This window comes from Cervus elaphus, chromosome 22 (genome assembly GCF_910594005.1).
Source record: "Cervus elaphus chromosome 22, mCerEla1.1, whole genome shotgun sequence".
In the NCBI taxonomy this organism is placed as follows: domain Eukaryota; kingdom Metazoa; phylum Chordata; class Mammalia; order Artiodactyla; family Cervidae; genus Cervus; species Cervus elaphus.
This window is the reverse complement of record NC_057836.1, coordinates 78,480,488-78,508,143: the sequence shown is the minus strand read 5'-3', so window position 1 is coordinate 78,508,143 and position 27,656 is coordinate 78,480,488.

Sequence of the window (27,656 nt, the reverse complement as noted above, 5' to 3'; positions counted from 1 at the left end):
GGTCGGCTCTGCCCCTTCCCACACGGTCAGCCAGCCCAGCAGCTGCCTGACAGACTCTGGCTCCCCCGAGCTCTCTGCCGGTGTAGGGGGCAGGAACAGACGTGTGCCAGTGGTTCTGCCTTGGCCTGGGAGTGTGGACCCCCTGCCTGGCCCTCAGGCTCAGGGGGAAGGGCCGGGAGAGAGCACCACCCCGAAGCGCTTTTCTCCCGGACTTGGGAGCATTTTGCGCGGCTGGCGGAAACAGCCGGCGAGAGTGCTTGCAAAGCGGCCTTTGGAGGCAGCCGGGGAGGTCTTCCAGCGGGAGAGGGCCGGTTGTGCTCAGAGGCCCCACAGGCCAGGGGCAGGACCCAGCAAGTCCCCTTCCGCTGGCCAGCCTTGCCCAGACCTTCCTGGCCTCCGGGGCTACTGCCCCACCAAGGGGCAGGCTGCGGGGACTGGGTCCAGACATGCCCGGGCGCCTCCCCAGGCTCATCCCCGCTGGTGCCTTTCCCCTGGGCCTAGGCCTCGGTTGAGGCCTCCTTGGAGAGGAGGTTGCTGGCAGGGGCTCTCTCCACACTGCAAGGTGCTGGAGCTCAGAGGGCTTCGTCAGAGGGAAGGGACCAGCAAGGGGCTGGATGCCCAAGACCTCTTTGGCCCAGCAGCCTCAGGGCAGCAGGGAGAGCAAGAGGCCCACTGTGCCTCTAGGTCGGCTCTGCCCCTTCCCACACGGGCGGCCAGCCCAGCAGCTGCCTGACAGACTCTGGCTCCCCCGAGCTCTCTGCCGGTGTAGGGGGCAGGAACAGACGTGTGCATGTGGTTCTGCCTTGGCCTGGGAGTGTGGACCCCTGCCTGGCCCTCAGGCTCAGGGGCAAGGGCCGGGAGAGAGCACCACCCCGAAGCGCTTTTCTCCCGGACTTGGGAGCATTTTGCGCGGCTGGCGGGAACAGCCGGCGAGAGTGCTTGCAAAGCGGCCTTTGGAGGCAGCCGGGGAGGTCTTCCAGCGGGAGAGGGTCGGTTGTGCTCAGAGGCCCCACAGGCCAGGGACAGCACCCAGCAGGTCCCCTTCCCCTGGCCAGCCTTGCCCAGACCTTCCTGGCCTCCGGGGGTACTGCCCCACCAAGGGGCAGGCTACGGGGACTGGGTCCAGACATTCCCCTGCGCCTTCCCAGGCTCATCCCCGCTGGTGCCTTTCCCCTGGGCCTAGGCTTCGGTTGAGGCCTCCTTGGAGAGGAGGTTGCTGGCAGGGGCTCTCTCCACACTGCAAGGTGCTGGAGCTCAGAGGGCTTCGTCAGAGGGAAGGGACCAGCAAGGGGCTGGATGCCCAAGACCTCTTTGGCCCAGCAGCCTCAGGGCAGCAGGGAGAGCAAGAGGCCCACTGTGCCTCTAGGTCGGCTCTGCCCCTTCCCACACGGGCAGCCAGCCCAGCAGCTGCCTGACAGACTCTGGCTCCCCCGAGCTCTCTGCCGGTGTAGGGGGCAGGAACAGACGTGTGCATGTGGTTCTGCCTTGGCCTGGGAGTGTGGACCCCTTGCCTGGCCCTCAGGCTCAGGGGGAAGGGCCGGGAGAGAGCACCACCCCGAAGCGCTTTTCTCCCGGACTTGGGAGCATTTTGCGCGGCTGGCGGGAACAGCCGGCGAGAGTGCTTGCAAAGCGGCCTTTGGAGGCAGCCGGGGAGGTCTTCCAGCGGGAGATAGCCGGTTGTGCTCAGAGGCCCCACAGGCCAGGGGCAGGACCCAGCAGGGCCCCTGTCCCTGGCCAGCCTTGCCCAGACGTTCCTGGCCTCCGGGGGTACTGCCCCACCAAGGGGAAGGCTGCGGGGACTGGGCCCAGACATGTCTGGTCGCCTCCCCAGGCTCATCCCCGCTGGTGCCTTTCCCCTGGGCCTTGGAATCAGTTGAGGCCTCCTTGGAGAGGAGGTTGCTGGCAGGTGCTGTCTCCACACTGCAAGGTGCTGGAGCTCAGAGGGACTCGTCAGAGGGAAGGGACCAGCAAGGGGCTGGATGCCCAAGACCTCTTTGGCCCAGCAGCCTCAGGGCAGCAGGGAGAGCAAGAGGCCCAGTGTGCCCCTAGGTCGGCTCTGCCCCTTCCCACACAGGCGGCCAGCCCAGCAGCTGCCTGAGAGTCTCTGGCTCCCCCGAGCTCTCTGCTGGTGCAGGGGGCAGGAACAGACCTGTGCATGTGGTTCTGCCTTGGCCAGGGACTGTGGACCCCCTGCCTGGCCCCCAGGCTCAGGGGCAAGGGCCGGGAGAGAGCACCACCCCGAAGCGCTTTTCTCCCGGGCTTGGGAGCATTTTGCGCAGCTGGCGGGAACAGCCGGCGAGAGTGCTTGCAAAGCGGCCTTTGGAGGCAGCCGGGGCGGTCTTCCAGCGGGAGAGGGCCGGTTGTGCTCAGAGGCCTCACAGGCCAGGGGCAGGACCCAGCAGGGCCCCTGCCCCTGGCCAGCCTTGCCCAGACCTTCCTGGCCTCCGGGGCTACTGCCCCACCAAGGGGCAGGCTGCGGGGACTGGGTCCAGACATGCCCGGGCGCCTCCCCAGGCTCATCCCCGCTGGTGCCTTTCCCCTGGGCCTAGGCCTCGGTTGAGGCCTCCTTGGAGAGGAGGTTGCTGGCAGGGGCTCTCTCCACACTGCAAGGTGCTGGAGCTCAGAGGGCTTCGTCAGAGGGAAGGGACCAGCAAGGGGCTGGATGCCCAAGACCTCTTTGGCCCAGCAGCCTCAGGGCAGCAGGGAGAGCAAGAGGCCCACTGTGCCTCTAGGTCGGCTCTGCCCCTTCCCACACGGGCGGCCAGCCCAGCAGCTGCCTGACAGACTCTGGCTCCCCCGAGCTCTCTGCCGGTGTAGGGGGCAGGAACAGACGTGTGCATGTGGTTCAGCCTTGGCCTGGGAGTGTAGACCCCTGCCTGGCCCTCAGGCTCAGGGGCAAGGGCCGGGAGAGAGCACCACCCCGAAGCGCTTTTCTCCCGGGCTTGGGAGCATTGTGCGCAGCTGGCGGGAACAGCCGGCGAGAGTGCTTGCAAAGCGGCCTTGGAGGCAGCCGGGGAGGACTTCCAGCGTGAGAGGGCCGGTTGTGCTCAGAGGCCCCACAGGCCAGGGGCAGGACCCAGCAGGGCCCCTGACCCTGGCCAGCCTTGCCCAGACCTTCCTGGCCTCCGGGGGTACTGCCCCACCAAGGGGCAGGCTGCGGGGACTGGGCCCAGACATGCCTGGGCGCCTCCCCAGGCTCATCGCCGCTGGTGCCTTTCCCCTGGGCCTAGGCCTCGGTTGAGGCCTCCTTGGAGAGGAGGTTGCTGGCAGGGGCTCTCTCCACACTGCAAGGTGCTGGAGCTTAGAGTGCTTCGTCAGAGGGAAGGGACCAGCAAGGGGCTGGATGCCCAAGACCTCTTTGGCCCAGCAGCCTCAGGGCAGCAGGGAGAGCAAGAGGCCCAGTGTGCCCCTTAGGTCGGCTCTGCCCCTTCCCACACAGGCGGCCAGCCCAGCAGCTGCCTGACAGTCTCTGGCTCCCCCGAGCTCTCTGCTGGTGCAGGGGGCAGGAACAGACCTGTGCATGTGGTTCTGCCTTGGCCTGGGAGTGTGGACCCCCTACCTGGCCCTCAGGTTCAGGGGGAAGGGCCGGGAGAGAGCACCACCCCGAAGCGCTTTTCTCCCGGACTTGGGAGCATTTTGCGCGGCTGGCGGGAACAGCCGGCGAGAGTGCTTGCAAAGCAGCCTTTGGAGGCAGCCGGGGAGGTCTTCCAGCGGGAGAGGGCCGGTTGTGCTCAGAGGCCCCACAGGCCAGGGGCAGGACCCAGCAGGGCCCCTGACCCTGGCCAGCCTTGCCCAGACCTTCCTGGCCTCCGGGGGTACAGCCCCACCAAGGTGCAGGCTGCGGGGACTGGGCCCAGACATGTCTGGGCGCCTCCCCAGGCTCATCCCCGCTGGTGCCTTTCCCCTGGGCCTAGGCCTCGGTTGAGGCCTCCTTGGAGAGGAGGTTGCTGGCAGGTGCTGTCTCCACACTGCAAGGTGCTGGAGCTCAGAGGGACTCGTCAGAGGGAAGGGACCAGCAAGGGGCTGGATGCCCAAGACCTCTTTGGCCCAGCAGCCTCAGGGCAGCAGGGAGAGCAAGAGGCCCAGTGTGCCCCTAGGTCGGCTCTGCCCCTTCCCACACAGGCGGCCAGCCCAGCAGCTGCCTGACAGTCTCTGGCTCCCCCGAGCTCTCTGCTGGTGCAGGGGGCAGGAACAGACCTGTGCATGTGGTTCTGCCTTGGCCACGGACTGTGGACCCCCTGCCTGGCCCCCAGGCTCAGGGGCAAGGGCCGGGAGAGAGCACCACCCCGAAGCGCTTTTCTCCCGGGCTTGGGAGCATTGTGCGCAGCTGGCGGGAACAGCCGGCGAGAGTGCTTGCAAAGCGGCCTTTGGAGGCAGCCGGGGAGGTCTTCCAGCGGGAGAGGGCCGGTTGTGCTCAGAGGCCCCACAGGCCAGGGGCAGGACCCAGCAGGGCCCCTTCCCCTGGCCAGCCTTGCCCAGACCTTCCTGGCCTCCGGGGGTACTGCCCCACCAAGGGGCAGGCTACGGGGACTGGGTCAAGACATTCCCCCGCGCCTTCCCAGCCTCATCCCCGCTGGTGCCTTTCCCCTGGGCCTAGGCCTCGGTTGAGGCCTCCTTGGAGAGGAGGTTGCTGGCAGGGGCTCTCTCCACACTGCAAGGTGCTGGAGCTCAGAGGGCTTCGTCAGAGCGAAGGGACCAGCAAGGGGCTGGATGCCCAAGACCTCTTTGGCCCAGCAGCCTCAGGGCAGCAGGGAGAGCAAGAGGCCCACTGTGCCTCTAGGTCGGCTCTGCCCCTTCCCACACGGGCAGCCAGCCCAGCAGCTGCCTGACAGATTCTGGCTCCCCCGAGCTCTCTGCCGGTGTAGGGGGCAGGAACAGACGTGTGCATGTGGTTCTGCCTTGGCCTGGGAGTGTGGACCCCCTGCCTGGCCCTCAGGCTCAGGGGGAAGGGCCGGGAGAGAGCACCACCCCGAAGCGCTTTTCTCCCGGACTTGGGAGCATTTTGCGCGGCTGGCGGGAACAGCCGGCGAGAGTGCTTGCAAAGCGGCCTTTGGAGGCAGCCGGGGACGTCTTCCAGCGGGAGAGGGCCGGTTGTGCTCAGAGGCCCCACAGGCCAGGGGCAGGACCCAGCAGGGCCTCTGCCCCTGGCCAGCCTTGCCCAGACCTTCCTGGCCTCCGGGGGTACAGCCCCACCAAGGGGCAGGCTGCGGGGACTGGGCCCAGACATGCCCGGGCGCCTCCCCAGGCTCATCCCCGCTGGTGCCTTTCCCCTGGGCCTAGGCCTCGGTTGAGGCCTCCTTGGAGAGGAGGTTGCTGGCAGGTGCTGTCTCCACACTGCAAGGTGCTGGAGCTCAGAGGGACTCGTCAGAGGGAAGGGACCAGCAAGGGGCTGGATGCCCAAGACCTCTTTGGCCCAGCAGCCTCAGGGCAGCAGGGAGAGCAAGAGGCCCAGTGTGCCCCTAGGTCGGCTCTGCCCCTTCCCACACAGGCGGCCAGCCCAGCAGCTGCCTGACAGTCTCTGGCTCCCCCGAGCTCTCTGCTGGTGCAGGGGGCAGGAACAGACCTGTGCATGTGGTTCTGCCTTGGCCACGGACTGTGGACCCCCTGCCTGGCCCCCAGGCTCAGGGGCAAGGGCCGGGAGAGAGCACCACCCCGAAGCACTTTTCTCCCGGGCTTGGGAGCATTGTGCGCAGCTGGCGGGAACAGCCGGCGAGAGTGCTTGCAAAGCGGCCTTTGGAGGCAGCCGGGGAGGTCTTCCAGCGTGAGAGGGCCGGTTGTGCTCAGAGGCCCCACAGGCCAGGGGCAGGACCCAGCAGGGCCCCTTCCCCTGGCCAGCCTTGCCCAGACCTTCCTGGTCTCCGGAGGTACTGCCCCACCAAGGGGCAGGCTGCGGGGACTGGGCCCAGACATGTCTGGGCGCCTCCCCAGGCTCATCCCCGCTGGTGCCTTTCCCCTGGGCCTAGGCCTCGGTTGAGGCCTCCTTGGAGAGGAGGTTGCTGGCAGGGGCTCTCTCCACACTGCAAGGTGCTGGAGCTCAGAGGGCTTCGTCAGAGGGAAGGGACCAGCAAGGGGCTGGATGCCCAAGACCTCTTTGGCCCAGCAGCCTCAGGGCAGCAGGGAGAGCAAGAGGCCCACTGTGCCTCTAGGTCGGCTCTGCCCCTTCCCACACGGGCAGCCAGCCCAGCAGCTGCCTGACAGACTCTGGCTCCCCCGAGCTCACTGCCGGTGTAGGGGGCAGGAACAGACGTGTGCATGTGGTTCTGCCTTGGACTGGGAGTGTGGACCCCCTGCCTGGCCCTCAGGTTCAGGGGGAAGGGCCGGGAGAGAGCACCACCCCGAAGCGCTTTTCTCCCGGACTTGGGAGCATTTTGCGCGGCTGGCGGGAACAGCCGGCGAGAGTGCGTGCAAAGCAGCCTTTGGAGGCAGCCGGGGAGGTCTTCCAGCGTGAGAGGGCCGGTTGTGCTCAGAGGCCCCACAGGCCAGGGGCAGGACCCAGCAGGGCCCCTGACCCTGGCCAGCCTTGCCCAGACCTTCCTGGCCTCCGGGGGTACTGCCCCACCAAGGGGCAGGCTACGGGGACTGGGTCAAGACATTCCCCCGCGCCTTCCCAGGCTCATCCCCGCTGGTGCCTTTCCCCTGGGCCTAGGCCTCGGTTGAGGCCTCCTTGGAGAGGAGGTTGCTGGCAGGGGCTCTCTCCACACTGCAAGGTGCTGGAGCTCAGAGGGCTTCGTCAGAGCGAAGGGACCAGCAAGGGGCTGGATGCCCAAGACCTCTTTGGCCCAGCAGCCTCAGGGCAGCAGGGAGAGCAAGAGGCCCACTGTGCCTCTAGGTCGGCTCTGCCCCTTCCCACACGGGCAGCCAGCCCAGCAGCTGCCTGACAGATTCTGGCTCCCCCGAGCTCTCTGCCGGTGTAGGGGGCAGGAACAGACGTGTGCATGTGGTTCTGCCTTGGCCTGGGAGTGTGGACCCCCTGCCTGGCCCTCAGGCTCAGGGGGAAGGGCCGGGAGAGAGCACCACCCCGAAGCGCTTTTCTCCCGGACTTGGGAGCATTTTGCGCGGCTGGCGGGAACAGCCGGCGAGAGTGCTTGCAAAGCGGCCTTTGGAGGCAGCCGGGGAGGTCTTCCAGCGGGAGAGGGCCGGTTGTGCTCAGAGGCCCCACAGGCCAGGGGCAGGACCCAGCAGGGCCTCTGCCCCTGGCCAGCCTTGCCCAGACCTTCCTGGCCTCCGGGGGTACAGCCCCACCAAGGGGCAGGCTGCGGGGACTGGGCCCAGACATGTCTGGGCGCCTCCCCAGGCTCATCCCCGCTGTTGCCTTTCCCCTGGGCCTAGGCCTCGGTTGAGGCCTCCTTGGAGAGGAGGTTGCTGGCAGGTGCTGTCTCCACACTGCAAGGTGCTGGAGCTCAGAGGGACTCGTCAGAGGGAAGGGACCAGCAAGGGGCTGGATGCCCAAGACCTCTTTGGCCCAGCAGCCTCAGGGCAGCAGGGAGAGCAAGAGGCCCAGTGTGCCCCTAGGTCGGCTCTGCCCCTTCCCACACAGGCGGCCAGCCCAGCAGCTGCCTGACAGTCTCTGGCTCCCCCGAGCTCTCTGCTGGTGCAAGGGGCAGGAACAGACCTGTGCATGTGGTTCTGCCTTGGCCACGGACTGTGGACCCCCTGCCTGGCCCCCAGGCTCAGGGGCAAGGGCCGGGAGAGAGCACCACCCCGAAGCGCTTTTCTCCCGGGCTTGGGAGCATTGTGCGCAGCTGGCGGGAACAGCCGGCGAGAGTGCTTGCAAAGCGGCCTTTGGAGGCAGCCGGGGAGGTCTTCCAGCGGGAGAGGGCCGGTTGTGCTCAGAGGCCCCACAGGCCAGGGGCAGGACCCAGCAGGGCCCCTTCCCCTGGCCAGCCTTGCCCAGACCTTCCTGGTCTCCGGGGGTACTGCCCCACCAAGGGGCAGGCTGCGGGGACTGGGTCCAGACATTCCCCTGCGCCTTCCCAGGCTCATCCCCGCTGGTGCCTTTCCCCTGGGCCTATGCCTCGGTTGAGGCCTCCTTGGAGAGGAGGTTGCTGGCAGGGGCTCTCTCCACACTGCAAGGTGCTGGAGCTCAGAGGGCTTCGTCAGAGGGAAGGGACCAGCAAGGGGCTGGATGCCCAAGACCTCTTTGGCCCAGCAGCCTCAGGGCAGCAGGGAGAGCAAGAGGCCCACTGTGCCTCTAGGTCGGCTCTGCCCCTTCCCACACGGGCAGCCAGCCCAGCAGCTGCCTGACAGACTCTGGCTCCCCCGAGCTCTCTGCCGGTGTAGGGGGCAGGAACAGACGTGTGCATGTGGTTCTGCCTTGGCCTGGGAGTGTGGACCCCCTGCCTGGCCCTCAGGCTCAGGGGGAAGGGCCGGGAGAGAGCACCACCCCGAAGCGCTTTTCTCCCGGACTTGGGAGCATTTTGCGCGGCTGGCGGGAACAGCCGGCGAGAGTGCTTGCAAAGCGGCCTTTGGAGGCAGCCGGGGAGGTCTTCCAGCGGGAGAGGGCCGGTTGTGCTCAGAGGCCCCACAGGCCAGGGGCAGGACCCAGCAGGGCCCCTGCCCCTGGCCAGCCTTGCCCAGACCTTCCTGGCCTCCGGGGGTACAGCCCCACCAAGGGGCAGGCTGCGGGGACTGGGCCCAGACATGTCTGGGCGCCTCCCCAGGCTCATCCCCGCTGGTGCCTTTCCCCTGGTCCTAGGCCTCGGTTGAGGCCTCCTTGGAGAGGAGGTTGCTGGCAGGGCCTGTCTCCACACTGCAAGGTGCTGGAGCTCAGAGGGACTCGTCAGAGGGAAGGGACCAGCAAGGGGCTGGATGCCCAAGACCTCTTTGGCCCAGCAGCCTCAGGGCAGCAGGGAGAGCAAGAGGCCCAGTGTGCCCCTAGGTCGGCTCTGCCCCTTCCCAAACAGGCGACCAGCCCAGCAGCTGCCTGAGAGTCTCTGGCTCCCCCGAGCTCTCTGCTGGTGCAGGGGACAGGAACAGACCTGTGCATGTGGTTCTGCCTTGGCCAGGGACTGTGGACCCCCTGCCTGGCCCCCAGGCTCAGGGGCAAGGGCCGGGAGAGAGCACCACCCCGAAGCGCTTTTCTCCCGGGCTTGGGAGCATTGTGCGCAGCTGGCGGGAACAGCCGGCGAGAGTGCTTGCAAAGCGGCCTTTGGAGGCAGCCGGGGAGGTCTTCCAGCGGGAGAGGGCCGGTTGTGCTCAGAGGCCCCACAGGCCAGGGGCAGGACCCAGCAAGTCCCCTTCCCCTGGCCAGCCTTGCCCAGACCTTCCTGGCCTCCGGGGCTACTGCCCCACCAAGGGGCAGGCTGCGGGGACTGGGTCCAGACATGCCCGGGCGCCTCCCCAGGCTCATCCCCGCTGGTGCCTTTCCCCTGGGCCTAGGCCTCGCTTGAGGCCTCCTTGGAGAGGAGGTTGCTGGCAGGGGCTCTCTCCACACTGCAAGGTGCTGGAGCTCAGAGGTCTTCGTCAGAGGGAAGGGACCAGCAAGGGGCTGGATGCCCAAGACCTCTTTGGCCCAGCAGCCTCAGGGCAGCAGGGAGAGCAAGAGGCCCAGTGTGCCCCTAGGTCGGCTCTGCCCCTTCCCACACAGGCGGCCAGCCCAGCAGCTGCCTGACAGTCTCTGGCTCCCCCGAGCTCTCTGCCGGTGCAGGGGGCAGGAACAGACGTGTGCATGTGGTTCTGCCTTGGCCTGGGACTGTGGACCCCCTGCCTGGCCCCCAGGCTCAGGGGCAAGGGCCGGGAGAGAGCACCACCCCGAAGCGCTTTTCTCCCGGGCTTGGGAGCATTGTGCGCAGCTGGCGGGAACAGCCGGCGAGAGTGCTTGCAAAGCGGCCTTGGAGGCAGCCGGGGAGGACTTCCAGCGTGAGAGGGCCGGTTGTGCTCAGAGGCCCCACAGGCCAGGGGCAGGACCCAGCAGGGCCCCTGACCCTGGCCAGCCTTGCCCAGACCTTCCTGGCCTCCGGGGGTACTGCCCCACCAAGGGGCAGGCTGCGGGGACTGGGCCCAGACATGCCTGGGCGCCTCCCCAGGCTCATCCCCGCTGGTGCCTTTCCCCTGGGCCTAGGCCTCGGTTGAGGCCTCCTTGGAGAGGAGGTTGCTGGCAGGGCCTGTCTCCACACTGCAAGGTGCTGGAGCTCAGAGGGACTCGTCAGAGGGAAGGGACCAGCAAGGGGCTGGATGCCCAAGACCTCTTTGGCCCAGCAGCCTCAGGGCAGCAGGGAGAGCAAGAGGCCCAGTGTGCCCCTAGGTCGGCTCTGCCCCTTCCCAAACAGGCGGCCAGCCCAGCAGCTGCCTGAGAGTCTCTGGCTCCCCCGAGCTCTCTGCTGGTGCAGGGGACAGGAACAGACCTGTGCATGTGGTTCTGCCTTGGCCAGGGACTGTGGACCCCCTGCCTGGCCCCCAGGCTCAGGGGCAAGGGCCGGGAGAGAGCACCACCCCGAAGCGCTTTTCTCCCGGGCTTGGGAGCATTGTGCGCAGCTGGCGGGAACAGCCGGCGAGAGTGCTTGCAAAGCGGCCTTTGGAGGCAGCCGGGGAGGTCTTCCAGCGGGAGAGGGCCGGTTGTGCTCAGAGGCCCCACAGGCCAGGGGCAGGACCCAGCAAGTCCCCTTCCCCTGGCCAGCCTTGCCCAGACCTTCCTGGCCTCCGGGGCTACTGCCCCACCAAGGGGCAGGCTGCGGGGACTGGGTCCAGACATGCCCGGGCGCCTCCCCAGGCTCATCTCCGCTGGTGCCTTTCCCCTGGGCCTTAGCCTCGGTTGAGGCCTCCTTGGAGAGGAGGATGCTGGCAGGGGCTCTCTCCACACTGCAAGGTGCTGGAGCTCAGAGGTCTTCGTCAGAGGGAAGGGACCAGCAAGGGGCTGGATGCCCAAGACCTCTTTGGCCCAGCAGCCTCAGGGCAGCAGGGAGAGCAAGAGGCCCAGTGTGCCCCTAGGTCGGCTCTGCCCCTTCCCACACAGGCGGCCAGCCCAGCAGCTGCCTGACAGTCTCTGGCTCCCCCGAGCTCTCTGCCGGTGCAGGGGGCAGGAACAGACGTGTGCATGTGGTTCTGCCTTGGCCTGGGACTGTGGACCCCCTGCCTGGCCCCCAGGCTCAGGGGCAAGGGCCGGGAGAGAGCACCACCCCGAAGCGCTTTTCTCCCGGGCTTGGGAGCATTGTGCGCAGCTGGCGGGAACAGCCGGCGAGAGTGCTTGCAAAGCGGCCTTGGAGGCAGCCGGGGAGGACTTCCAGCGTGAGAGGGCCGGTTGTGCTCAGAGGCCCCACAGGCCAGGGGCAGGACCCAGCAGGGCCCCTGACCCTGGCCAGCCTTGCCCAGACCTTCCTGGCCTCCGGGGGTACTGCCCCACCAAGGGGCAGGCTGCGGGGACTGGGCCCAGACATGCCTGGGCGCCTCCCCAGGCTCATCGCCGCTGGTGCCTTTCCCCTGGGCCTAGGCCTCGGTTGAGGCCTCCTTGGAGAGGAGGTTGCTGGCAGGGGCTCTCTCCACACTGCAAGGTGCTGGAGCTTAGAGTGCTTCGTCAGAGGGAAGGGACCAGCAAGGGGCTGGATGCCCAAGACCTCTTTGGCCCAGCAGCCTCAGGGCAGCAGAGACAGCAAGAGGCCCAGTGTGCCCCTTAGGTCGGCTCTGCCCCTTCCCACACAGGCGGCCAGCCCAGCAGCTGCCTGACAGTCTCTGGCTCCCCCGAGCTCTCTGCTGGTGCAGGGGGCAGGAACAGACCTGTGCATGTGGTTCTGCCTTGGCCTGGGAGTGTGGACCCCCTGCCTGGCCCTCAGGTTCAGGGGGAAGGGCCGGGAGAGAGCACCACCCCGAAGCGCTTTTCTCCCGGACTTGGGAGCATTTTGCGCGGCTGGCGGGAACAGCCGGCGAGAGTGCTTGCAAAGCAGCCTTTGGAGGCAGCCGGGGAGGTCTTCCAGCGGGAGAGGGCCGGTTGTGCTCAGAGGCCCCACAGGCCAGGGGCAGGACCCAGCAGGGCCCCTGCCCCTGGTCAGCCTTGCCCAGACCTTCCTGGCCTCCGGGGGTACAGCCCCACCAAGGGGCAGGCTGCGGGGACTGGGCCCAGACATGTCTGGGCGCCTCCCCAGGCTCATCCCCGCTGGTGCCTTTCCCCTGGGCCTAGGCCTCGGTTGAGGCCTCCTTGGAGAGGAGGTTGCTGGCAGGGCCTGTCTCCACACTGCAAGGTGCTGGAGCTCAGAGGGACTCGTCAGAGGGAAGGGACCAGCAAGGGGCTGGATGCCCAAGACCTCTTTGGCCCAGCAGCCTCAGGGCAGCAGGGAGAGCAAGAGGCCCAGTGTGCCCCTAGGTCGGCTCTGCCCCTTCCCAAACAGGCGGCCAGCCCAGCAGCTGCCTGAGAGTCTCTGGCTCCCCCGAGCTCTCTGCTGGTGCAGGGGGCAGGAACAGACCTGTGCATGTGGTTCTGCCTTGGCCACGGACTGTGGACCCCCTGCCTGGCCCCCAGGCTCAGGGGCAAGGGCCGGGAGAGAGCACCACCCCGAAGCGCTTTTCTCCCGGGCTTGGGAGCATTGTGCGCAGCTGGCGGGAACAGCCGGCGAGAGTGCTTGCAAAGCGGCCTTTGGAGGCAGCCGGGGAGGTCTTCCAGCGGGAGAGGGCCGGTTGTGCTCAGAGGCCCCACAGGCCAGGGGCAGGCCCCAGAAAGTCCCCTTCCCCTGGCCAGGCTTGCCCAGACCTTCCTGGCCTCCGGGGCTACTGCCCCACCAAGGGGCAGGCTGCGGGGACTGGGTCCAGACATGCCCGGGCGCCTCCCCATGCTCATCCCCGCTAGTGCCTTTCCCCTGGGCCTATGCCTCGGTTGAGGCCTCCTTGGAGAGGAGGTTGCTGGCAGGGGCTCTCTCCACACTGCAAGGTGCTGGAGCTTAGAGGGCTTCGTCAGAGGGAAGGGACCAGCAAGGGGCTGGATGCCCAAGACCTCTTTGGCCCAGCAGCCTCAGGGCAGCAGGGAGAGCAAGAGGCCCACTGTGCCTCTAGGTCGGCTCTGCCCCTTCCCACACAGGCGGCCAGCCCAGCAGCTGCCTGACAGACTCTGGCTCCCCCGAGCTCTCTGCCGGTGTAGGGGGCAGGAACAGACGTGTGCATGTGGTTCTGCCTTGGCCTGGGAGTGTGGACCCCTGCCTGGCCCTCAGGCTCAGGGGCAAGGGCCGGGAGAGAGCACCACCCCGAAGCGCTTTTCTCCCGGACTTGGGAGCATTTTGCGCGGCTGGCGGGAACAGCCGGCGAGAGTGCTTGCAAAGCGGCCTTTGGAGGCAGCCGGGGAGGTCTTCCAGCGGGAGAGGGTCGGTTGTGCTCAGAGGCCCCACAGGCCAGGGACAGCACCCAGCAGGTCCCCTTCCCCTGGCCAGCCTTGCCCAGACCTTCCTGGCCTCCGGGGGTACTGCCCCACCAAGGGGCAGGCTACGGGGACTGGGTCCAGACATTCCCCTGCGCCTTCCCAGGCTCATCCCCGCTGGTGCCTTTCCCCTGGGCCTAGGCTTCGGTTGAGGCCTCCTTGGAGAGGAGGTTGCTGGCAGGGGCTCTCTCCACACTGCAAGGTGCTGGAGCTCAGAGGGCTTCGTCAGAGGGAAGGGACCAGCAAGGGGCTGGATGCCCAAGACCTCTTTGGCCCAGCAGCCTCAGGGCAGCAGGGAGAGCAAGAGGCCCACTGTGCCTCTAGGTCGGCTCTGCCCCTTCCCACACGGGCAGCCAGCCCAGCAGCTGCCTGACAGACTCTGGCTCCCCCGAGCTCTCTGCCGGTGTAGGGGGCAGGAACAGACGTGTGCATGTGGTTCTGCCTTGGCCTGGGAGTGTGGACCCCCTGCCTGGCCCTCAGGCTCAGGGGGAAGGGCCGGGAGAGAGCACCACCCCGAAGCGCTTTTCTCCCGGACTTGGGAGCATTTTGCGCGGCTGGCGGGAACAGCCGGCGAGAGTGCTTGCAAAGCGGCCTTTGGAGGCAGCCGGGGAGGTCTTCCAGCGGGAGATAGCCGGTTGTGCTCAGAGGCCCCACAGGCCAGGTGCAGGACCCAGCAGGGCCCCTGTCCCTGGCCAGCCTTGCCCAGACGTTCCTGGCCTCCGGGGGTACTGCCCCACCAAGGGGCAGGCTGCGGGGACTGGGCCCAGACATGCCTGGGCGCCTCCCCAGGCTCATCCCCGCTGGTGCCTTTCCCCTGGGCCTAGGCCTCGCTTGAGGCCTCCTTGGAGAGGAGGTTGCTGGCAGGGCCTGTCTCCACACTGCAAGGTGCTGGAGCTCAGAGGGACTCGTCAGAGGGAAGGGACCAGCAAGGGGCTGGATGCCCAAGACCTCTTTGGCCCAGCAGCCTCAGGGCAGCAGGGAGAGCAAGAGGCCCAGTGTGCCCCTAGGTCGGCTCTGCCCCTTCCCAAACAGGCGGCCAGCCCAGCAGCTGCCTGAGAGTCTCTGGCTCCCCCGAGCTCTCTGCTGCTGCAGGGGACAGGAACAGACCTGTGCATGTGGTTCTGCCTTGGCCAGGGACTGTGGACCCCCTGCCTGGCCCCCAGGCTCAGGGGCAAGGGCCGGGAGAGAGCACCACCCCGAAGCGCTTTTCTCCCGGGCTTGGGAGCATTGTGCGCAGCTGGCGGGAACAGCCGGCGAGAGTGCTTGCAAAGCGGCCTTTGGAGGCAGCCGGGGAGGTCTTCCAGCGGGAGAGGGCCGGTTGTGCTCAGAGGCCCCACAGGCCAGGGGCAGGACCCAGCAAGTCCCCTTCCCCTGGCCAGCCTTGCCCAGACCTTCCTGGCCTCCGGGGCTACTGCCCCACCAAGGGGCAGGCTGCGGGGACTGGGTCCAGACATGCCCGGGCGCCTCCCCAGGCTCATCCCCGCTGGTGCCTTTCCCCTGGGCCTAGGCCTCGGTTGAGGCCTCCTTGGAGAGGAGGTTGCTGGCAGGGCCTGTCTCCACACTGCAAGGTGCTGGAGCTCAGAGGGCTTCGTCAGAGGGAAGGGACAAGCAAGGGGCTGGATGCCCAAGACCTCTTTGGCCCAGCAGCCTCAGGGCAGCAGGGAGAGCAAGAGGCCCAGTGTGCCCCTAGGTCGGCTCTGCCCCTTCCCACACAGGCGGCCAGCCCAGCAGCTGCCTGACAGTCTCTGGCTCCTCCGAGCTCTCTGCTGGTGCAGGGGGCAGGAACAGACCTGTGCATGTGGTTCTGCCTTGGCCACGGACTGTGGACCCCCTGCCTGGCCCCCAGGCTCAGGGGCAAGGGCCGGGAGAGAGCACCACCCCGAAGCGCTTTTCTCCCGGGCTTGGGAGCATTGTGCGCAGCTGGCGGGAACAGCCGGCGAGAGTGCTTGCAAAGCGGCCTTTGGAGGCAGCCGGGGAGGTCTTCCAGCGTGAGAGGGCCAGTTGTGCTCAGAGGCCCCACAGGCCAGGGGCAGGACCCAGCAGGGCCCCTTCCCCTGGCCAGCCTTGCCCAGACCTTCCTGGTCTCCGGGGGTACTGCCCCACCAAGGGGCAGGCTGCGGGGACTGGGTCCAGACATTCCCCTGCGCCTTCCCAGGCTCATCCCCGCTGGTGCCTTTCCCCTGGGCCTAGGCCTCGGTTGAGGCCTCCTTGGAGAGGAGGTTGCTGGCAGGGGCTCTCTCCACACTGCAAGGTGATGGAGCTCAGAGGGCTTCGTCAGAGGGAAGGGACCAGCAAGGGGCTGGATGCCCAAGACCTCTTTGGCCCAGCAGCCTCAGGGCAGCAGGGAGAGCAAGAGGCCCACTGTGCCTCTAGGTCGGCTCTGCCCCTTCCCACACGGGCAGCCAGCCCAGCAGCTGCCTGACAGACTCTGGCTCCCCCGAGCTCTCTGCCGGTGTAGGGGGCAGGAACAGAAGTGTGCATGTGGTTCTGCCTTGGCCTGGGAGTGTGGACCCCCTGCCTGGCCCTCAGGCTCAGGGGGAAGGGCCGGGAGAGAGCACCACCCCGAAGCGCTTTTCTCCCGGACTTGGGAGCATTTTGCGCGGCTGGCGGGAACAGCCGGCGAGAGTGCTTGCAAAGCGGCCTTTGGAGGCAGCCGGGGAGGTCTTCCAGCGGGAGATAGCCGGTTGTGCTCAGTGGCCCCACAGGCCAGGGGCAGGACCCAGCAGGGCCCCTGTCCCTGGCCAGCCTTGCCCAGACGTTCCTGGCCTCCGGGGGTACTGCCCCACCAAGGGGCAGGCTGCGGGGACTGGGCCCAGACATGCCTGGGCGCCTCCCCAGGCTCATCCCCGCTGGTGCCTTTCCCCTGGGCCTAGGCCTCGGTTGAGGCCTCCTTGGAGAGGAGGTTGCTGGCAGGGCCTGTCTCCACACTGCAAGGTGCTGGAGCTCAGAGGGACTCGTCAGAGGGAAGGGACCAGCAAGGGGCTGGATGCCCAAGACCTCTTTGGCCCAGCAGCCTCAGGGCAGCAGGGAGAGCAAGAGGCCCAGTGTGCCCCTAGGTCGGCTCTGCCCCTTCCCAAACAGGCGGCCAGCCCAGCAGCTGCCTGAGAGTCTCTGGCTCCCCCGAACTCTCTGCTGGTGCAGGGGACAGGAACAGACCTGTGCATGTGGTTCTGCCTTGGTCAGGTACTGTGGACCCCCTGCCTGGCCCCCAGGCTCAGGGGCAAGGGCCGGGAGAGAGCACCACCCCGAAGCGCTTTTCTCCCGGGCTTGGGAGCATTGTGCGCAGCTGGCGGGAACAGCCGGCGAGAGTGGTTGCAACCGGCCTTTGGAGGCAGCCGGTGAGGTCTTCCAGCGGGAGAGGGCCGGTTGTGCTCAGAGGCCCCACAGGCCAGGGACAGCACCCAGCAGGTCCCCTTCCCCTGGCCAGCCTTGCCCAGACCTTCCTGGCCTCCGGGGGTACTGCCCCACCAAGGGGCAGGCTACGGGGACTGGGTCCAGACATTACCCTGCGCCTTCCCAGGCTCATCCCCGCTGGTGCCTTTCCCCTGGGCCTAGGCCTCGGTTGAGGCCTCCTTGGAGAGGAGGTTGCTGGCAGGGGCTCTCTCCACACTGCAAGGTGCTGGAGCTCAGAGGGCTTCGTCAGAGGGAAGGGACCAGCAAGGGGCTGGATGCCCAAGACCTCTTTGGCCCAGCAGCCTCAGGGCAGCAGGGAGAGCAAGAGGCCCACTGTGCCTCAAGGTCGGCTCTGCCCCTTCCCACACGGGCAGCCAGCCCAGCAGCTGCCTGACAGACTCTGGCTCCCCCGAGCTCTCTGCCGGTATAGGGGGCAGGAACAGACGTGTGCATGTGGTTCTGCCTTGGCCTGGGAGTGTGAACCCCCTGCCTGGCCCTCAGGCTCAGGGGGAAGGGCCGGGATAGAGCACCACCCCGAAGCGCTTTTCTCCCGGACTTGGGAGCATTTTGCGCGGCTGGCGGGAACAGCCGGCGAGAGTGCTTGCAAAGCGGCCTTTGGAGGCAGCCGGGGAGGTCTTCCAGCGGGAGAGGGCCGGTTGTGCTCAGAGGCCCCACAGGCCAGGGGCAGGACCCAGCAGGGCCCCTGCCCCTGGCCAGCCTTGCCCAGACCTTCCTGGCCTCCGGGGGTACAGCCCCACCAAGGGGCAGGCTGCGGGGACTGGGCCCAGACATGCCTGGGCGCCTCCCCAGGCTCATCCCCGCTGGTGCCTTTCCCCTGGGCCTAGGCCTCGGTTGAGGCCTCCTTGGAGAGGAGGTTGCTGGCAGGGCCTGTCTCCACACTGCAAGGTGCTGGAGCTCTGAGGGCTTCGTCAGAGGGAAGGGACCAGCAAGGGGCTGGATGCCCAAGACCTCTTTGGCCCAGCAGCCTCAGGGCAGCAGGGAGAGCAAGAGGCCCAGTGTGCCCCTAGGTCGGCTCTGCCCCTTCCCAAACAGGCGGCCAGCCCAGCAGCTGCCTGAGAGTCTCTGGCTCCCCCGAGCCCTCTGCTGGTGCAGGGGACAGGAACAGACCTGTGCATGTGGTTCTGCCTTGGCCAGGGACTGTGGACCCCCTGCCTGGCCCCCAGGCTCAGGGGCAAGGGCCGGGAGAGAGCACCACCCTGAAGCGCTTTTCTCCCGGGCTTGGGAGCATTGTGCGCAGCTGGCGGGAACAGCCGGCGAGAGTGCTTGCAAAGCGGCCTTTGGAGGCAGCCGGGGAGGACTTCCAGCGTGAGAGGGCCGGTTGTGCTCAGAGGCCCCACAGGCCAGGGGCAGGACCCAGCAGGGCCCCTGACCCTGGCCAGCCTTGCCCAGACCTTCCTGGCCTCCGGGGGTACTGCCCCACCAAGGGGCAGGCTGCGGGAACTGGGCCCAGACATGCCTGGGCGCCTCCCCAGGCTCATCCCCGCTGGTGCCTTTCCCCTGGGCCTAGGCCTCGGTTGAGGCCTCCTTGGAGATGAGGTTGCTGGCAGGGCCTGTCTCCACACTGCAAGGTGCTGGAGCTCAGAGGGACTCGTCAGAGGGAAGGGACCAGCAAGGGGCTGGATGCCCAAGACCTCTTTGGCCCAGCAGCCTCAGGGCAGCAGGGAGAGCAAGAGGCCCAGTGTGCCCCTAGGTCGGCTCTGCCCCTTCCCACACAGGCGGCCAGCCCAGCAGCTGCCTGACAGTCTCTGGCTCCCCCGAGCTCTCTGCTGGTGCAGGGGGCAGGAACAGACCTGTGCATGTGGTTCTGCCTTGGCCACGGACTGTGGACCCCCTGCCTTGCCCCCAGGCTCAGAGGAAAGGGCCGGGAGAGAGCACCACCCCGAAGCGCTTTTCTCCCGGGCTTGGGAGCATTGTGCGCAGCTGGCGGGAACAGCCGGCGAGAGTGCTTGCACAGCGGCCTTTGGAGGCAGCCGGGGAGGTCTTCCAGCGGGAGAGGGCCGGTTGTGCTCAGAGGCCCCACAGGCCAGGGGCAGGACCCAGCAGGGCCCCTTCCCCTGGCCAGCCTTGCCCAGACGTTCCTGGTCTCCGGGGGTACTGCCCCACCAAGGGGCAGGCTGCGGGGACTGGGTCCAGACATTCCCCTGCGCCTTCCCAGGCTCATCCCCGCTGGTGCCTTTCCCCTGGGCCTAGGCCTCGGTTGAGGCCTCCTTGGAGAGGAGGTTGCTGGCAGGGGCTCTCTCCACACTGCAAGGTGCTGGAGCTCAGAGGGCTTCGTCAGAGGGAAGGGACCAGCAAGGGGCTGGATGCCCAAGACCTCTTTGGCCCAGCAGCCTCAGGGCAGCAGGGAGAGCAAGAGGCCCACTGTGCCTCTAGGTCGGCTCTGCCCCTTCCCACATGGGCAGCCAGCCCAGCAGCTGCCTGACAGACTCTGGCTCCCCCGAGCTCTCTGCCGGTGTAGGGGGCAGGAACAGACGTGTGCCAGTGGTTCTGCCTTGGCCTGGGAGTGTAGACCCCCTGCCTGGCCCTCAGGCTCAGGGGGAAGGGCCGGGAGAGAGCACCACCCCGAAGCGCTTTTCTCCCGGACTTGGGAGCATTTTGCGCGGCTGGCGGAAACAGCCGGCGAGAGTGCTTGCAAAGCGGCCTTTAGAGGCAGCCGGGGAGGTCTTCCAGCGGGAGATAGCCGGTTGTGCTCAGAGGCCCCACAGGCCAGGGGCAGGACCCAGCAGGGCCCCTGCCCCTGGCCAGCCTTGCCCAGACCTTCCTGGCCTCCGGGGCTACTGCCCCACCAAGGGGCAGGCTGCGGGGACTGGGCCCAGACATGCCTGGGCGCCTCCCCAGGCTCATCCCCGCTGGTGCCTTTCCCCTGGGCCTAGGCCTCGGTTGAGGCCTCCTTGGAGAGGAGGTTGCTGGCAGGGCCTGTCTCCACACTGCAAGGTGCTGGAGCTCAGAGGGACTCGTCAGAGGGAAGGGACCAGCAAGGGGCTGGATGCCCAAGACCTCTTTGGCCCAGCAGCCTCAGGGCAGCAGGGAGAGCAAGAGGCCCAGTGTGCCCCTAGGTCGGCTCTGCCCCTTCCCAAACAGGCGGCCAGCCCAGCAGCTGCCTGAGAGTCTCTGGCTCCCCCGAGCTCTCTGCTGGTGCAGGGGACAGGAACAGACCTGTGCATGTGGTTCTGCCTTGGCCAGGGACTGTGGACCCCCTGCCTGGCCCCCAGGCTCAGGGGCAAGGGCCGGGAGAGAGCACCACCCTGAAGCGCTTTTCTCCCGGGCTTGGGAGCATTGTGCGCAGCAGGCGGGAACAGCCGGCGAGAGTGCTTGCAAAGCGGCCTTTGGAGGCAGCCGGGGAGGACTTCCAGCGTGAGAGGGCCGGTTGTGCTCAGAGGCCCCACAGGCCAGGGGCAGGACCCAGCAGGGCCCCTGACCCTGGCCAGCCTTGCCCAGACCTTCCTGGCCTCCGGGGGTACTGCCCCACCAAGGGGCAGGCTGCGGGAACTGCGCCCAGACATGCCTGGGCGCCTCCCCAGGCTCATCCCCGCTGGTGCCTTTCCCCTGGGCCTAGGCCTCGGTTGAGGCCTCCTTGGAGATGAGGTTGCTGGCAGGGCCTGTCTCCACACTGCAAGGTGCTGGAGCTCAGAGGGACTCGTCAGAGGGAAGGGACCAGCAAGGGGCTGGATGCCCAAGACCTCTTTGGCCCAGCAGCCTCAGGGCAGCAGGGAGAGCAAGAGGCCCAGTGTGCCCCTAGGTCGGCTCTGCCCCTTCCCACACAGGCGGCCAGCCCAGCAGCTGCCTGACAGTCTCTGGCTCCCCCGAGCTCTCTGCTGGTGCAGGGGGCAGGAACAGACCTGTGCATGTGGTTCTGCCTTGGCCACGGACTGTGGACCCCCTGCCTTGCCCCCAGGCTCAGGGGAAAGGGCCGGGAGAGAGCACCACCCTGAAGCGCTTTTCTCCCGGGCTTGGGAGCATTGTGCGCAGCTGGCGGGAACAGCCGGCGAGAGTGCTTGCAAAGCGGCCTTTGGAGGCAGCCGGGGAGGTCTTCCAGCGGGAGAGGGCCGGTTGTGCTCAGAGGCCCCACAGGCCAGGGGCAGGACCCAGCAAGTCCCCTTCCCCTGGCCAGCCTTGCCCAGACCTTCCTGGCCTCCGGGGCTACTGCCCCACCAAGGGGCAGGCTGCGGGGACTGGGTCCAGACATGCCCGGGCGCCTCCCCAGGCTCATCCCCGCTGGTGCCTTTCCCCTGGGCCTAGGCCTCGGTTGAGGCCTCCTTGGAGAGGAGGTTGCTGGCAGGGGCTCTCTCCACACTGCAAGGTGCTGGAGCTCAGAGGGCTTCGTCAGAGGGAAGGGACCAGCAAGGGGCTGGATGCCCAAGACCTCTTTGGCCCAGCAGCCTCAGGGCAGCAGGAAGAGCAAGAGGCCCACTGTGCCTCTAGGTCGGCTCTGCCCCTTCCCACACGGGCGGCCAGCCCAGCAGCTGCCTGACAGACTCTGGCTCCCCCGAGCTCTCTGCCGGTGTAGGGGGCAGGAACAGACGTGTGCATGTGGTTCTGCCTTGGCCTGGGAGTGTGGACCCCTGCCTGGCCCTCAGGCTCAGGGGCAAGGGCCGGGAGAGAGCACCACCCCGAAGCGCTTTTCTCCCGGACTTGGGAGCATTTTGCGCGGCTGGCGGGAACAGCCGGCGAGAGTGCTTGCAAAGCGGCCTTTGGAGGCAGCCGGGGAGGTCTTCCAGCGGGAGAGGGTCGGTTGTGCTCAGAGGCCCCACAGGCCAGGGACAGCACCCAGCAGGTCCCCTTCCCCTGGCCAGCCTTGCCCAGACCTTCCTGGCCTCCGGGGGTACTGCCCCACCAAGGGGCAGGCTACGGGGACTGGGTCCAGACATTCCCCTGCGCCTTCCCAGGCTCATCCCCGCTGGTGCCTTTCCCCTGGGCCTAGGCTTCGGTTGAGGCCTCCTTGGAGAGGAGGTTGCTGGCAGGGGCTCTCTCCACACTGCAAGGTGCTGGAGCTCAGAGGGCTTCGTCAGAGGGAAGGGACCAGCAAGGGGCTGGATGCCCAAGACCTCTTTGGCCCAGCAGCCTCAGGGCAGCAGGGAGAGCAAGAGGCCCACTGTGCCTCTAGGTCGGCTCTGCCCCTTCCCACACGGGCAGCCAGCCCAGCAGCTGCCTGACAGACTCTGGCTCCCCCGAGCTCTCTGCCGGTGTAGGGGGCAGGAACAGACGTGTGCATGTGGTTCTGCCTTGGCCTGGGAGTGTGGACCCCCTGCCTGGCCCTCAGGCTCAGGGGGTAGGGCCGGGAGAGAGCACCACCACGAAGCGCTTTTCTCCCGGACTTGGGAGCATTTTGCGCGGCTGGCGGGAACAGCCGGCGAGAGTGCTTGCAAAGCGGCCTTTGGAGGCAGCCGGGGAGGTCTTCCAGCGGGAGATAGCCGGTTGTGCTCAGAGGCCCCACAGGCCAGGGGCAGGACCCAGCAGGGCCCCTGTCCCTGGCCAGCCTTGCCCAGACGTTCCTGGCCTCCGGGGGTACTGCCCCACCAAGGGGAAGGCTGCGGGGACTGGGCCCAGACATGTCTGGGCGCCTCCCCAGGCTCATCCCCGCTGGTGCCTTTCCCCTGGGCCTTGGAATCAGTTGAGGCCTCCTTGGAGAGGAGGTTGCTGGCAGGTGCTGTCTCCACACTGCAAGGTGCTGGAGCTCAGAGGGACTCGTCAGAGGGAAGGGACCAGCAAGGGGCTGGATGCCCAAGACCTCTTTGGCCCAGCAGCCTCAGGGCAGCAGGGAGAGCAAGAGGCCCAGTGTGCCCCTAGGTCGGCTCTGCCCCTTCCCACACAGGCGGCCAGCCCAGCAGCTGCCTGAGAGTCTCTGGCTCCCCCGAGCTCTCTGCTGGTGCAGGGGGCAGGAACAGACCTGTGCATGTGGTTCTGCCTTGGCCAGGGACTGTGGACCCCCTGCCTGGCCCCCAGGCTCAGGGGCAAGGGCCGGGAGAGAGCACCACCCCGAAGCGCTTTTCTCCCAGGCTTGGGAGCATTTTGCGCAGCTGGCGGGAACAGCCGGCGAGAGTGCTTGCAAAGCGGCCTTTGGAGGCAGCCGGGGCGGTCTTCCAGCGGGAGAGGGCCGGTTGTGCTCAGAGGCCTCACAGGCCAGGGGCAGGACCCAGCAGGGCCCCTGCCCCTGGCCAGCCTTGCCCAGACCTTCCTGGCCTCCGGGGCTACTGCCCCACCAAGGGGTAGGCTGCGGGGACTGGGTCCAGACATGCCCGGGCGCCTCCCCAGGCTCATCCCCGCTGGTGCCTTTCCCCTGGGCCTAGGCCTCGGTTGAGGCCTCCTTGGAGAGGAGGTTGCTGGCAGGGGCTCTCTCCACACTGCAAGGTGCTGGAGCTCAGAGGGCTTCGTCAGAGGGAAGGGACCAGCAAGGGGCTGGATGCCCAAGACCTCTTTGGCCCAGCAGCCTCAGGGCAGCAGGGAGAGCAAGAGGCCCACTGTGCCTCTAGGTCGGCTCTGCCCCTTCCCACACGGGCGGCCAGCCCAGCAGCTGCCTGACAGACTCTGGCTCCCCCGAGCTCTCTGCCGGTGTAGGGGGCAGGAACAGACGTGTGCATGTGGTTCAGCCTTGGCCTGGGAGTGTAGACCCCTGCCTGGCCCTCAGGCTCAGGGGCAAGGGCCGGGAGAGAGCACCACCCCGAAGCGCTTTTCTCCCGGACTTGGGAGCATTTTGCGCGGCTGGCGGGAACAGCCGGCAAGAGTGCTTGCAAAGCGGCCTTTGGAGGCAGCCGGGGAGGTCTTCCAGCGGGAGAGGGCCGGTTGTGCTCAGAGGCCCCACAGGCCAGGGGCAGGACCCAGCAGGGCCCCTGCCCATGGCCAGCCTTGCCCAGACCTTCCTGGCCTCCGGGGGTACAGCCCCACCAAGGGGCAGGCTGCGGGGACTGGGCCCAGACATGTCTGGGCGCCTCCCCAGGCTCATCCCCGCTGGTGCCTTTCCCCTGGGCCTTGGAATCAGTTGAGGCCTCCTTGGAGAGGAGGTTGCTGGCAGGTGCTGTCTCCACACTGCAAGGTGCTGGAGCTCAGAGGGACTCGTCAGAGGGAAGGGACCAGCAAGGGGCTGGATGCCCAAGACCTCTTTGGCCCAGCAGCCTCAGGGCAGCAGGGAGAGCAAGAGGCCCAGTGTGCCCCTAGGTCGGCTCTGCCCCTTCCCACACAGGCGGCCAGCCCAGCAGCTGCCTGAGAGTCTCTGGCTCCCCCGAGCTCTCTGCTGGTGCAGGGGGCAGGAACAGACCTGTGCATGTGGTTCTGCCTTGGCCAGGGACTGTGGACCCCCTGCCTGGCCCCGAGGCTCAGGGGCAAGGGCCGGGAGAGAGCACCACCCCGAAGCGCTTTTCTCCCGGGCTTGGGAGCATTGTGCGCAGCTGGCGGGAACAGCCGGCGAGAGTGCTTGCAAAGCGGCCTTTGGAGGCAGCCGGGGCGGTCTTCCAGTGGGAGAGGGCCGGTTGTGCTCAGAGGCCCCACAGGCCAGGGGCAGGACCCAGCAGGGCCCCTGCCCCTGGCCAGCCTTGCCCAGACCTTCCTGGCCTCCGGGGCTACTGCCCCACCAAGGGGCAGGCTGCGGGGACTGGGTCCAGACATGCCCGGGCGCCTCCCCAGGCTCATCCCCGCTGGTGCCTTTCCCCTGGGCCTAGGCCTCGGTTGAGGCCTCCTTGGAGAGGAGGTTGCTGGCAGGGGCTCTCTCCACACTGCAAGGTGCTGGAGCTCAGAGGGCTTCGTCAGAGGGAAGGGACCAGCAAGGGGCTGGATGCCCAAGACCTCTTTGGCCCAGCAGCCTCAGGGCAGCAGGGAGAGCAAGAGGCCCACTGTGCCTCTAGGTCGGCTCTGCCCCTTCCCACACGGGCGGCCAGCCCAGCAGCTGCCTGACAGACTCTGGCTCCCCCGAGCTCTCTGCCGGTGTAGGGGGCAGGAACAGACGTGTGCATGTGGTTCAGCCTTGGCCTGGGAGTGTGGACCCCTGCCTGGCCCTCAGGCTCAGGGGCAAGGGCCGGGAGAGAGCACCACCCCGAAGCGCTTTTCTCCCGGACTTGGGAGCATTTTGCGCGGCTGGCGGGAACAGCCGGCGAGAGTGCTTGCAAAGCGGCCTTTGGAGGCAGCCGGGGAGGTCTTCCAGCGGGAGAGGGTCGGTTGTGCTCAGAGGCCCCACAGGCCAGAGACAGCACCCAGCAGGTCCCCTTCCCATGGCCAGCCTTGCCCAGACGTTCCTGGCCTCCAGGGGTACTGCCCCACCAATGGGCAGGCTACGGGGACTGGGTCCAGACATTCCCCTGCGCCTTCCCAGGCTCATCCCCGCTGGTGCCTTTCCCCTGGGCCTAGGCCTCGGTTGAGGCCTCCTTGGAGAGGAGGTTGCTGGCAGGGGCTGTCTCCACACTGCAAGGTGCTGGAGCTCAGAGGGACTCGTCAGAGGGAAGGGACCAGCAAGGGGCTGGATGCCCAAGACCTCTTTGGCCCAGCAGCCTCAGGGCAGCAGGGAGAGCAAGAGGCCCAGTGTGCCCCTAGGTCGGCTCTGCCCCTTCCCACACAGGCGGCCAGCCCAGCAGCTGCCTGACAGTCTCTGGCTCCCCCGAGCTCTCTGCTGGTGCAGGGGGCAGGAACAGACCTGTGCATGTGGTTCTGCCTTGGCCAGGGACTGTGGACCCCCTGCCTGGCCCCCAGGCTCAGGGGCAAGGGCCGGGAGAGAGCACCATCCCGAAGCGCTTTTCTCCCGGGCTTGGGAGCATTGTGCGCAGCTGGCGGGAACAGCCGGCGAGAGTGCTTGCAAAGCGGCCTTTGGAGGCAGCCGGGGAGGTCTTCCAGCGGGAGAGGGCCGGTTGTGCTCAGAGGCCCCACAGGCCAGGGGCAGGACCCAGCAGGGCCCCTTCCCCTGGCCAGCCTTGCCCAGACCTTCCTGGTCTCCGGGGGTACTGCCCCACCAAGGGGCAGGCTGCCGGGACTGGGTCCAGACATTCCCCTGCGCCTTCCCAGGCTCATCCCCGCTGGTGCCTTTCCCCTGGGCCTAGGCCTCGGTTGAGGCCTCCTTGGAGAGGAGGTTGCTGGCAGGGGCTCTCTCCACACTGCAAGGTGCTGGAGCTCAGAGGGCTTCGTCAGAGGGAAGGGACAAGCAAGGGGCTGTATGCCCAAGACCTCTTTGGCCCAGCAGCCTCAGGGCAGCAGGGAGAGCAAGAGGCCCACTGTGCCTCTAAGTCGGCTCTGCCCCTTCCCACGCGGGCAGCCAGCCCAGCAGCTGCCTGACAGACTCTGGCTCCCCCGAGCTCTCTGCCGGTGTAGGGGGCAGGAACAGACGTGTGCATGTGGTTCTGCCTTGGCCTGGGTGTGTCGACCCCCTGCCTGGCCCTCAGGCTCAGGGGGAAGGGCCGGGAGAGAGCACCACCCCGAAGCGCTTTTCTCCCGGACTTGGGAGCATTTTGCGCGGCTGGCGGGAACAGCCGGCAAGAGTGCTTGCAAAGCGGCCTTTGGAGGCAGCCGGGGAGGTCTTCCAGCGGGAGATAGCCGGTTGTGCTCAGAGGCCCCACAGGCCAGGGGCAGGACCCAGCAGGGCCCCTGTCCCTGGCCAGCCTTGCCCAGACCTTCCTGGCCTCCGGGGTTACTGCCCCACCAAGGGGCAGGCTGCGGGGACTGGGCCCAGACATGCCTGGGCGCCTCCCCAGGCTCATCCCCGCTGGTGCCTTTCCCCTGGGCCTAGGCCTCGGTTGAGGCCTCCTTGGAGAGGAGGTTGCTGGCAGGGCCTGTCTCCACACTGCAAGGTGCTGGAGCTCAGAGGGACTCGTCAGAGGGAAGGGACCAGCAAGGGGCTGGATGCCCAAGACCTCTTTGGCCCAGCAGCCTCAGGGCAGCAGGGAGAGCAAGAGGCCCAGTGAGCCCCTAGGTCGGCTCTGCCCCTTCCCAAACAGGCGGCCAGCCCAGCAGCTGCCTGAGAGTCTCTGGCTCCCCCGAGCTCTCTGCTGGTGCAGGGGACAGGAACAGACCTGTGCATGTGGTTCTGCCTTGGCCAGGGACTGTGGACCCCCTGCCTGGCCCCCAGGCTCAGGGGCAAGGGCCGGGAGAGAGCACCACCCCGAAGCGCTTTTCTCCCGGGCTTGGGAGCATTGTGCGCAGCTGGCGGGAACAGCCGGCGAGAGTGCTTGCAAAGCGGCCTTTGGAGGCAGCCGGGGAGGTCTTCCAGCGGGAGAGGGCCGGTTGTGCTCAGAGGCCCCACAGGCCAGGGGCAGGACCCAGCAGGGCCCCTTCCCCTGGCCAGCCTTGCCCAGACCTTCCTGGCCTCCGGGGGTACAGCCCCACCAAGGGGCAGGCTGCGGGGACTGGGCCCAGACATGTCTGGGCGCCTCCCCAGGCTCATCCCCGCTGGTGCCTTTCCCCTGGGCCTTGGAATCAGTTGAGGCCTCCTTGGAGAGGAGGTTGCTGGCAGGTGCTGTCTCCACACTGCAAGGTGCTGGAGCTCAGAGGGACTCGTCAGAGGGAAGGGACCAGCAAGGGGCTGGATGCCCAAGACCTCTTTGGCCCAGCAGCCTCAGGGCAGCAGGGAGACCAAGAGGCCCAGTGTGCCCCTAGGTCGGCTCTGCCCCTTCCCAAACAGGCGGCCAGCCCAGCAGCTGCCTGAGAGTCTCTGGCTCCCCCGAGCTCTCTGCTGGTGCAGGGGGCAGGAACAGACCTGTGCATGTGGTTCTGCCTTGGCCAGGGACTGTGGACCCCCTGCCTGGCCCCCAGGCTCAGGGGCAAGGGCCGGGAGAGAGCACCACCCCGAAGCGCTTTTCTCCCGGGCTTGGGAGCATTGTGCGCAGCTGGCGGGAACAGCCGGCGAGAGTGCTTGCAAAGCGGCCTTTGGAGGCAGCCGGGGAGGTCTTCCAGCGGGAGAGGGCCGGTTGTGCTCAGAGGCCCCACAGGCCAGGGGCAG